Raw genomic sequence first — 12,282 nt, 5'->3', positions numbered from 1 at the left:
TGGTGGCCTAAAGGTGGATCTCACTCCTCACAATCAGGAGGCTGTGATTTTAATCCTAGGTAGTGGCAGATATTTCTCTCTCTGGGGGGTGGGGGGGTGGGGAGTGGACGACAGACAAAATATCTGCTGTGAGCTCCATATAGGCATCAAGAAGGGCATCCGGCCATTAAATGCTCATCTCCATTAAGTTGTCTGAACTCCATCCAATGCAAAGGATTACAGGATTGTTAAAAAGAAGAAAAAAAATGACCAGGGCAAAATAAAGCTAAATTAGTACCAATAGTAATAGGCACTTTGGGTGTTATCCCAAAACATCTGGAGATTCACTTCAGACAACCTCAGTATCGACAAATTCACCACCAGTCAATTGCACAAGATGCTTTATTCAGAACAGCTCACACCCTACAAAAAAACAAAACAACCCCCCCCCAAAAAAAATCCACATCTGCCAATCCCAGGTCCTTGGAAAGGATTTGATGTGTGAAGAAAACCTGCCAAATCCACTCTGAACACCTAACTTGCATGATAAACTGCAATAAAAATAAACCTCCATATATCCCTTTAGGCCCAAATCAAAACTTCATGGTTTCTGTAAATAGCAAATGGTCCTTTTATTCTTTGTTGTCAGCATTTTTTACTAGGAAGAAAGACAACATCGGGTACTATTTTCTCTTCATGAGTTGCTCCCTGTGGTTGAGTTTAGGCCGCAAAACAATGATGTAGCACTTTGGCAAGAATATGCATCCTAGTAATGCAGCACTGGAGGCCAAGATGGAGAAGACCTCCACAGCTACCATGGCTTTGCCTTTTGTGCTCAGATAGGCTGGAAAGAAGGAGATCCACATCACTGAAGGTGATGAACTTGGCTTCATTAAAGCTGTCAGGTAATTTACGGGCAAGGAAAGCCACAATAAAGCTGGCAATGGCCAAGATACCCATGTAGCCCAAGACACAATAGAAAAAGAAAGCTGACCCCTCACTGCACTGTAAAATCATTTCTTGGACCTCTGAGTGCATGTTCAACTCAGGGAATGGGGGAGATGTTGACAACCAAATTATACAAATACATACTTGTAATAGAGAGCATGAAAGGACAATAGAAAAGGCCAATCTTTTCCCCACCCATTTCCTCATCTGAGATCCTGGTTTAGTGGCCATGAAAGCTACAACCACAGTGATGGTTTTGGCCAGGACGCTAGAAATGGCCACTGAGAAGGTGATGCCAAAAGTCGGTTGTCGGAGAAGGCAGGTCACCTTGTCAGGTTGGCTGAGGAACAACAAAGAGGAGAGAAAACAGAGCAGAAGAGAGACAAGGAGGGTGTAGGTGAGGGACCGATTGTTGGCTTTGACAATGGGAGTCTCCCTGTGCTTAATAAATGTTCCAAATACCCAAGCTGTCAAGAAGAAGAAACAAAGAGCAGTTGAGGCCAAACCAATTCCTAAGGTTTCTTCAAAAGTTAGAAAGACCAGCAGTTTCAGGATGCATCCTTTCTTTTCTTTATTTGGATAATGATCTTGTGGACATTCAAAACAGTCATCCATATCTGGAAGAAAAGTGAAGAATTTGTCATCTATGCAATCCATGCTTTTCAAAATCATAATGGATGACCGTTGTGATTCATTTTGACTTGTTTCCATTAAGCACCAGTGTGACCATTTGTCAATGAAAATGCAGTTCTTCCTCTGCTGTATGCTTTAGAATTCACAAGTAAAGTGTGAAGGGCAAAGAGCCAGAACTGTCTGAAGACGTCTTCATGGTCATGTGGCTGGCATGACTTAATGCAAAAGGCACACGGAACACTGTTACCTTCCCACCAAAGGTGGTCCCTATTTTTCTACTTGCATTTTTTACATACTTTCGAACTGGTAGGTTGGCAGAAGTAACAGGAGCTCACCCTGTGATACGGCACTAGGGATTTGAACCGCTGAACTGCTGACATTTTGATCAACAAGCTCAGCATCTTAGCCACTGAGCCACCCCGTCCCTTAACTCTAAAGTACAATCAATATAATCTTTTTAACTTCTTCTAAATTTTAAACTCTAAAATGTGAGCAAGATAAAGAAGCATTAGTCTTTTTATTAGAAAATAAAAGGTTGGGTCGAACGAACAAAATAAATCACCTACATTTACCATTAAAACAAGATTATTAGCCTGAACTATAGCCCAACCTTTTGTGTGCTTCTGTGTTCTATATAGAAAGTATTAATTGGTTCTAAAAACACCCACCCTATATCCCTTTGAGGTTAGAATATCTAATCCATTTGCAAATCTTCATTTATTTGCTGAAGCTCCTTTCTTTTACTTTCAGGTTTTTGTGGATGATAAGATCTAGAAAATGGCAGATCAAGAGGGAAAATGTCTTAGTCCTCTCATGGTTAAAATGGACCTCAGCCTATCAAAAGGTTTAGTTGCAATTTTACACTATCATTTGTAAAAAAACAAAACAAAACTGTCATTGTTTATTTAAATTTGAAGTAGAGTCTTTGAAGAGTGGACATTAGTGGTCCTTCAATCATACTTTTAGGGGATGTGGTGGCTCAGTGGCTAAGACGCTGAGCTTGTCAATCAGAAAGGTCAGCAGTTCAGTGGTTCGAATCCCTTGTGCCGCATAACTCTGGCAGGTATAGCCAGCTGACGCCATCGCTGGTTATTGGGGGCGAATCATTGGCCCCCACGGAGAGGGCCCGCAACTTGGGTGTCCTCCTGGATGCGCGGCTGTCTTTAGAAGGGCATATGACAGCCGTGGCCAGGGGGGCTTTTTGTCAGGTTCGCCTGATACGCCAGTTGCGCCCCTTTCTGGACCGGGACTCCCTATGCACGGTCACTCAAGCACTCGTCACTTCTCGTCTGGACTATTGTAACGCTCTCTACATGGGGCTCCCCTTGGGGTACACCCGGAGGCTCCAACTGGTGCAGAATGCGGCTGCGCGGGGGATTATGGGAGCGACGGGGCGCTCCCATGTGACTCCTCTCCTGCGTGAGCTGCATTGGCTTCCGGTGGACTTCCGGGTGCGCTTCAAGGTGTTGGTGATCACCTTTAAAGCGCTCCATGGCTTAGGGCCAGGGTACTTACGGGACCGCCTTCTGCCACCAATAGCCTCCCACCGGCCGGTTCGCTCCCACAGAGAGGGCCTCCTCAGGGTGCCGTCGGCCAAACAATGCCGGCTGACGACCCCCAGAAGGAGAGCCTTCTCTGTGGTGGCATCTACCCTATGGAACAATCTACCCCCAGAGATACGAGTGATCTCCGACCTCCAGACTTTTTGTCGGGCCCTAAAAACTTATTTTTTTCAGTTAGCCGGTCTGTCTTGATTTTAGGGTTAGTTTTAAAATTTTAAACATTGATTTTAATTGACAATTTTAAATTATGGGCCAAATTTATAAATTATTTTAACTTTTTTTTAACTGTGATGTTATGTATAGATGTTTTTATCTTGGCTGTTCACCGCCCTGAGTCCGAAAGGAGAAGGGCGGTATAGAAATTTGAATAATAAATAAATAAATAAATAAATAAATAAATAAATAAAATAAATAAATCCAAAATAGTGGAGAAGCTGTATAATTCCATTGTATTGATGTTCCTCTTTTGGGACCATGCAATAAAGTGAAGATAACTTAGTAGCCTGGAGCTCTTCTTGGGCAAAGGAACCATAGGTCAGCTGAACAAAAAACAAAGAGAGAGAGTCATTATTTAGGACAAGTATTATTATTGGTTAATCTTTAGTGAGATTCACAGCCTTTGAGGCTGGTTAATAGCTCAGCAGCTCGAGTCCTAACCAAGGACCTAGGAACTGTTAAGGTATAATGTTAAGACAATTATTATTATTATTATTATTATTATTATTATTATTATTATTATTATTATTATTATTATATATTTTATTTGTCAAGCACCTATTAGATAACAGATATAAGTATAAACATGATTATGAATAGATGAAATGGATACAAATACAAGGGGACATTAGGACAGGGACAGTAGGAATGTTGGTGAGCTTATGCATACCCCTTACAGACCTCTTAGGAATCAGGTGGGGTCAACAGTAGACAGTCTAAGGTTAAAATTTTTGGGGGTTTGGGATGTAACCATAGAGTCAGGTAGTGCATTCCAGGCATTGATTACTTTGTTGCTGAAGTCCTATTTTCTGCAATAGAGTTTGGAGCATTTTACCTTAAGTTTGTATCTATTGTGTGCTCATGTATTGTTGTGGTTGAAGCTGAAGTAATCATTGACATGTAAGATGTTGTAGCAGATAATTTTGTGTACTACAGTTAGGTCAGACCGAAGGCGGCGTAGTTCTAAGTTGTCTAAGCCCAAAATTTCAAGCCTGGTGGCATAAGGTATTCTGTTGTGAGCAGAGGAGTGGAGGACTCTTCTCATGAAATATCTCTGGACTCGTTCGATTGTATTAATGTCTAATATGCAGTGCGGGTTCCGGCAGATGAGCTGTATTCAAGAATTGGTCTAGCAAAGGTTTTGTATGCCCTAGTGTGCAGTACAATATTACCAGAGAAGAAGCTTCGCAAGATTAGGTTAACTACTCTTAATGCCTTTTTGGCAATGCTGTTACAGTGAGCTCTGGCACTTAGATCATTAGAGATGAGTACTCCAAGGCCCTTGACAATGAAGGGGAAAATCCGGAAACGGAATGATCTCTAATGTTCATTACAAAAGAAGACCAATTTATCTCTTCCTGCTCTCCCCAAATTACCTGCGGAATCTTGAAGAGATTTATACTTTCTGCCATATAGGAAGAAGCAGAAGCATCTAATCCCCCAGTAATGGCCATGAGATTCTTCTGGTTATCGCATTTGTAGTTAGGAAAAAATCCCTTAGATTTGAAAAGCAGGTCCAGAGTGGTTCGGTAGGTCATCCTTGGATTGTAGTAACTGTCATAGATGTGGAACCCAAGAGTGACATTAAGTAAGATCTGGGAGTCTTCATTGATCTCCTTCACAGCAAAGGCCAAGGCGAGGGTGTGTTGATAGAATTTGGTGACTACACTGCCAATAAGTTTTTAAAAATCCTATTGATTAATACATTTAAACATTGTTATAATTTGGCATCATTTCCAAATGAATAATATGTGTTTTTGTATTTGATGGAAGTAGGACAATGAGAATTGCAAATCATAAAATACTGGAGTAATCTATAGAGTGTTTCCATGTATTTCCATGCCTTACAATAAATAAGCATTACAGCCAAGAGAATAATAAGCTATTTTCCAAGCGACTACTTTTATTTTCTGTCAGCTTCGCATAAAACAGAATATGAACAGATTCAACAAATATCATTCATTTACTGCTTGCATGTTTTGTGAGGAGTCATAATGCAGATCTTTTTTTCTTTTTTAAAAAAATTACATTCCGTTCACTGAATATTCTTTAAAAAAACTTATTTTGGCAAACATTTAATGTGAAAAAGACTGTTAGACTTTAAAGTATTTACACAAGAAAGACATTAACTTAAAGATAATATTTCTTCTCCCACAACCAGATACACTCAAAAGACAAAGAAATTACTTTAAAATAGATACAACATCTGCATTATGCTCATACATCTTTTAATCATATAAGAAATTTTTGGAGAGCTGGCTAAAATTGGGGAAACACTGAAGGAAAAAAAATATTACACTGGTAAGGGATAAGGTTTTAGAGAAGGATGGTCCTTAAACTCAATTTCATCGAAGTTGTAAAATATTTGAGACACCATCCCACCAATGATGAGGTCACCAGGCTGGAACCACTCATGTGGAACAGGGAAAGCTTCACTTGCAGGACATCTTAGAGTAGCTACTCTGTGCACCAAGAACATCAGAAGAAACAACATCTCCACTCTATTATTATGGAGAAAATGTCCGAGTCTATCAGTCAAAGAGAAGTTCTTGCAGATAAAACAGGAGGAAGAGAATTTGTGGAAATAAACCTACGAAGCAATCCCTTTGTGCCCTCATGTGGCTCAAAAAGTAATTATATGGGTTGTTTTTCAATTCCTATTCCCTTCAGCTGAGAACCTTTGATGGTTTAGGCCTCCTTGGATAATAGATTGATTTCAGTTATTTGTAAGGTATATAATTACGTTTGAAAGATTTGCAACCTTGTGGATTATACTGTGTATGTATGTAAATATGTAAATACGAATAGAGAAAGATAAGAGGAATAGAAAAATAATGCACCGATGCGTTAAGAGTCAGTCATAAAACTGAATCGATGTTTGTTTGTTTTGTAGGTTGTCTTAATGTATTTATGTTTGTTTGAATACTTTTTATCAATAAAAACTTTTTTTTAAAAAAGAAAGATTTGCAACTTTGCAATTTTTATTTATACACCTGATCAGCATCTTTCTCTCTTTTGGACCATCTAACAAGTGACTGATGGTTAACCAATTTTGAAAATATTTGGAGAAGTAGAATTGGGAAGATATTTTCACTTTTCTATACTTCTTCAAATTTGTGTGTTTGTGTGTATGAACTTACAGACTTACATACATACATACATACATACATACATACATACACACAAAGATATATCTGTGCCCCTCAACATATATTGGACAGACCAACAGAAGAATGAGTGTGCGCATCGAGGAACATAAAAACTCAGTACAAAAGAAAGAACACACATCATTATTAATACAACACATAAATGCCACAGTACATAATATTAATTTTAATAACACAAAAAGAGTTACAAAAATAGAACATCTCAATGGCAGAATAAGCAGAGAGGCCATTGAAATAGAGAAATGACCATATTGTATGAATAAACGTGATGACACTTCCCGTCTGCCTACTATTTGGAAACCTGTTCTCATAGACAGATGAATCTTAACACAAAATATAAACCATAGATCAAAAGTTCATCATAATGCCTGTGTTGCCACCAGTTCCAGCATAATTTATCCATTAACCCACAACCAAGCAACAGCGTTTCCACCCAATCAAAATACAGCTACGTCATCAGCCAATCAGAATACAACAACACTGTCAACCAATCAGAATACACCTTTGCCTCTTTTCATAGAAAAACGTCAGTTATGATCACACAGTTTGCCCATAAGCACCAAACCGAGAACATCAGCCAGAAGATGACGAATGCGATTTCGTCGAAACGTTGCTACTACCCTTTTAAGGATATGTTTACAATTACACGGGAAGAAACCCGAGATATTAATTGTACACACATATATACCCGTGAAAACTTACATAGACAAAGATATATATATGTATATATAAATCAGCCAAGAAATTAAAAGACGCTTGCTCCTGGGGAGGAAAGCTATGGTAAATCTAGACAGCGTACTAAAAAGCAGAGACATCATCCTGCCAACAAAAGTGCATATAGTCAAGGCTATGGTTTTCCCAGTTGCAATGTATGGCTGTGAAAGTTGGACCATAAGAAAGGCTGAGCATTAAAGAATTGAGGCCTTTGAACTATGGTGCTGGAGAAGACTCCTGCAAGTCCCTTGGACTGCAAGGTGATCAAACCAGTCAGTCCTAGAGGAGATTAACCCTGACTGCTCTTTAGAAGGCCAGGTCCTGAAGATGAAACTCAAATACTTTGGCCATCTAATGAGAAGGAAGGGCTCACTGGAGAAGAGCCTAATGCTGGGAAAGATGGAGGGCAAAAGAAGAAGGGGACGGCAGAGAATGAGGTGGCTGGATGGAGTCACTGAAGTAGTTGGCATGAGCTTAAATGGACTCCAGATGATGGTAGAGGACAGGAAGGCCTGGAGGAACATTGTCCATGGGGCCGCGATGTGTCAAACACGACTTCGCGACTAACAACAATATATATGTGTGTGTGTGTGTGTGTGTGTGTGTGTGTATGTGTGTACTTACAGACATACTTACAGACACACATACATACAGACACACATACACACACCTACACATACACACACACACACACACACACACACATATGAAGAACTATAGAAAAATGAAATTTACACCCACACACACGTAGTCCTCAACTCACGTCCACAATTGAGCCCTGAAATTCTATTATGTTGCTTGCCCAGAAGGCAAGATGGCAACTCAGAAGAGTAGGTGATGCTGTTCTGATATGGATCCACACCTAATGACCATCATTTTTAAATATATTTTTATTCAAATAAAACTTCACAAGAGATTAACAAACTCAGAAACTAAAAGAGAAAAGAGAAAGAAATATGAAAAATAAAAATAAAAGAGGAATTACACTAATTACACAAGGTAAAAGGTAAAGTAAAGGTAAAAGGCTCTGACGATCACAGCTGTGGCGCTGTCACTACTTCCTTTTAAAAGCAGGAAGTAACGACACCCAGGTGGGTGGGTGGAGCTTCACACCGCCATCGCTACCACTTCTCTGAACCACCTACCACAATTGCTACCGGATCAACCGATCCGGTCCAAACCGGGAGCATTTCCCCCCTGGTTAGCACATGTAAAATTAAGTATGTATCCAGTAAGATGCCCAACAAGAATATTCCCTTTGCTTAATGACTTCATCAGAATTACATGACTGATCAACCTGCAGATTGTTTGTCTGTAGGCATAGGATTCTGGAAATAGTAAAGACCTCTATCCATATTTTGCTTTAATCAGAATAGAGCTGGAAGGGACGCTAAAGGTCTTCTAGTCCAACTTCTTGATCAAGCAGGAATAACCCTATATCATTTCAGACAAGTGGCTGTCCAGTCTCTTCTTAAAAACCTCCAGTGATGAAGCACCCACAACTTCTGATTGCAAGCTAATCCACTGGTTAATTCTCCTCACTGTTAGGAAATTTCTCCTTAATTCCAGATTACTTCTCTCCTTTATTGGTTTCCATCCATTGTTACTTGTCCTGTCTTCAAATGTTTTGGAGAAAGGCTGCCTCTTCTTTGTGGTAGCCCCTCAAATATTGCAAGACTGCTATCATGTCATCCCTAATTCTTCTTTTCGCCAGACTAGCCAAGTCCAAATCTTGCAACTGTTCTTCATATATTTTAGTCTCTAGGCCTTTAATCATCTTAGTTGCTTTTCTCTGCACTTTTTCCAAAGTCTCAACATTATTTTTGTAATGTAGTGACTGTCATGGTAAATGTCTAACTACTACATCTCCCTGATCACCCGGACCTGCAAGGGTTAACTGACCACATATCCCATAACCCCTGTAACCACTCCTTACCTCTTTGCCCCTCCTCCTGGGTATAAAGGCTCCGACCACGTGGTACACATGGCATTCCAGATGTATACCTGAAAGAGAAAGGTACAAGGTCAGTGACCTCCAGTACCATTAAATCTATAATAAAGTTACAGAAAAGAATCGAAGTCTGTCTTTGAGTTATTGGGCTAGATCCAGCTTTTAACAAAATGGTAGCAGAGGTCGGTTGCCCATAACTCCAGATAATGACTGAACCCAACACCTACCCTGAAGAAGCAGACAGAGTACAGACCAGAGCTCTTACCAAGAAGATGGCTGAGAAACTTGCAACCAAAGCCACAGCCATGGAGGAGACAGAAGCTGGAAGCGAGCAGGACTCCAGCCTGGACTCAAAATCAGATGAAGAGGGGCCATCCAAGGAGATCACCGCCCTGGAAGAAGAAACAGCACAGAAAATGAATAAATTCAAACTCTCCATTCTGAAACTGATGGAGGCAAGCAGCGACAAAGAAAACCTCATCGCGGACCTTCAAAGCCTCTTCGAGCAGCAAGAAGCAGCGATTGAGGCCCCAAAGACCACCAAGAGAGAAAAGCCAGCAAAAAAAGGTAAGCCACCCCAACCCGATGATCCTGAGCTGGCAGAATCCATTTTCGCGCCCTCTTCCCGGCGGCCATCTTGGGACGAGCACCAGCCAATGGGAAGCCAGGATTTGAATCCCTTGGCGCGAAAATGCCCGAACCCCGAAACAGACGAGGGGGACTCAGAAAGCGACAACGAAGAGCCCAGCTCTGAAAGCGACCACAAAGAAACTACAATCACTAAGAAAAAAACACCTACCGATCTCGAGTTGCAAAAGGCAATCGAGACCATCACCGCTGCCCTGGGCTCCGCTTTCGAGCCTCCTGCAGCACTCAAAAAATCAAAGAAAAATCCTGGAAAACACAAGAAGGTCAGGACAACCAACAACGACCAGGCAACCGAGTCACAGCCAACTAAAGACGCCGCGCACACCAACAACCAGCACAAAAGACCGCCCACCTGCAGGAAGAATCAACTGCAGGACTCGAACTCGCCACCCGCTACACCAACTATGCGAGGCCCGAGGGAGAAGAGAAGAACCGGCTACTCACCAACGCCATGACATCCACCAGGCCGATCCACGCGACCAGGGACCAGCGACCACGAGGGAGGATCCGCCACTGCCGCTGCCATCACCGCCGAGCCGCTGGGTGCAGGGAATCCTCAACCTACGACCTCCGCTGCTGCTGCGCCGCCGACCCGCGGAAGTCCTCGACTTACGACCGCGTCGCCTCCTCACCTTCTACCCTTCTTCGCCAGGGATCCGGCCATCCAGCAGTGGTGTCCACCTTCAGGAGGAATCTTCGGACCCACCAGGGGTGGGTCCAGCCTCCCACCGACAGGCCTAGGCCTAGGCCTGGGAGCTCCAGCAACAGGAACCTCACCCGATGGACTCCAGCGCGGAATGAGTTTCGCGCATGCCCAGTACCTGCCTGTAACAAGAGAAGAAAGCAAGTACAGAATGGCCACAGACATCCCAAAGCCTTATTGTGAGTTCAATCACAGTTTGGACTATGGACAGCTCCCCCCAGTAAGTAACCTTACTAACATTTCTGGGGCAAATTATGCCAATTTGCCAAAATTACAGTTAGATGGGGGTAATGTTATAGAATGGAGTCTACAATTGAGAGTTGCTCTCATGAGAGAGAATGCACTGTTCCTAGCTAACAGACCTCCCCAAAAGCCCTGGTCACTGGAAATTGACTGTATTCATCACAGGGCATTTTGTATCATGTTAACCTCCATTCCATCTGCTATGTATCCATCTATTGAGGACAATCTGACTGTTTATGATGTTATGCAAAAACTATGTAACCTGTTTTATAGCCAGAGTAGAGCCACTACCACTAGACTATCTAGGGAGTTCCACTCCACCAAGCACAAGGCAGGGGTCCCCATGAGTGAGCACATTTTAAAGATGAATGCTACAAGGGCAGAGCTCATGCAGAGGGGGGAAATCATCACTGAAGAGAGCATGATAAGCATAAGCATAAACTCTCTTGATAGCAGTTGGGACAGCTTCATAACCCAACTAAATAGCCTCAGCTTGCAATACCTAACACTAGGCGCACTGACCAGTCAGCTCGTTGCAGAGGACACTCTGAGGAGGGAACACCAACTATCCAAAAGGGATCCTAGACCCACGAAGAGTGTGGATTTCCAAGATAGGGCCAGGGATACCTCAGAACGTTATTCTTGTGGGTCAAGGAACCACTTAAAGAAGGATTGCCCCAGGAACCATAGGGACAGGGGACAGCACGACAGTAGAGGGGGGAGGTCACCTGAACGCAGGTACCCAAAGGAAAGGGGGCGAGGGTGGTCACCCAACCCCAGGAAACATCACGAGCGCAGAGACCACTCCAGGGACAGTAACTCTGGCTCCATGTACGGGATCAGGCACGATGACCCAAATGACAAACATAAGGCAGAGAGAAACACATGGCTCCTGGACTCAGGGGCCACAAGTCACACTACTTGTAACCCAGAGCTGCTAGACTCACTCACAGAAGTAGACTCAGAAATAAAGGTGGCAAACCAAAGCAAGGTCAAAGTAGTGGGGAAAGGAAACGTACACATCACACAGATAGGGGATTTAAAAGGGGTACTGTATGTGCCAGAGATACCCCACAACGTGCTAGCCATCACAAAGCTGACACGGGACACAAACATAGAGATAAAATTCAAAGATGGAAAGGCACACTTGATCAAGCAAGGGAAAGAGATAGGAAAGGTAACCATACACGAGGGACTTCCCTACTTCACACCCAACGCAAGGGAGGAAGAAGGCATTGATACCAACACGAACCACAAAGTAGATGAGTATCCAGAAATAGAGGGGGTGCAGCAAGAGTCAGGAAGTGGCCATGAGAAGGCCAACAAGTCTGTATCTATCGGCAAGCCATTGCATGATAACTGCGCCCACCTCCTCCACAGGAGGCTGGGACACATAAGTTTCCCCATTGTAAAGAAAATGATGGAATGTACCGAGGGTCTCAAAGTAAAGAACTGAGAAAACTACTTGGAGTGTTCGGTCTGTAAGCGTTCTAAGATCAAGGTTAAGGCCATCCCCAG

Source organism: Pituophis catenifer, unplaced genomic scaffold (assembly GCF_029215685.1).
Source record: "Pituophis catenifer annectens isolate HBS135680 unplaced genomic scaffold, rPitCat1.0.hap2 SCAF_5, whole genome shotgun sequence".
Lineage (NCBI taxonomy): Eukaryota > Metazoa > Chordata > Lepidosauria > Squamata > Colubridae > Pituophis > Pituophis catenifer.
Note: the sequence above shows the minus strand (reverse complement) of the source record.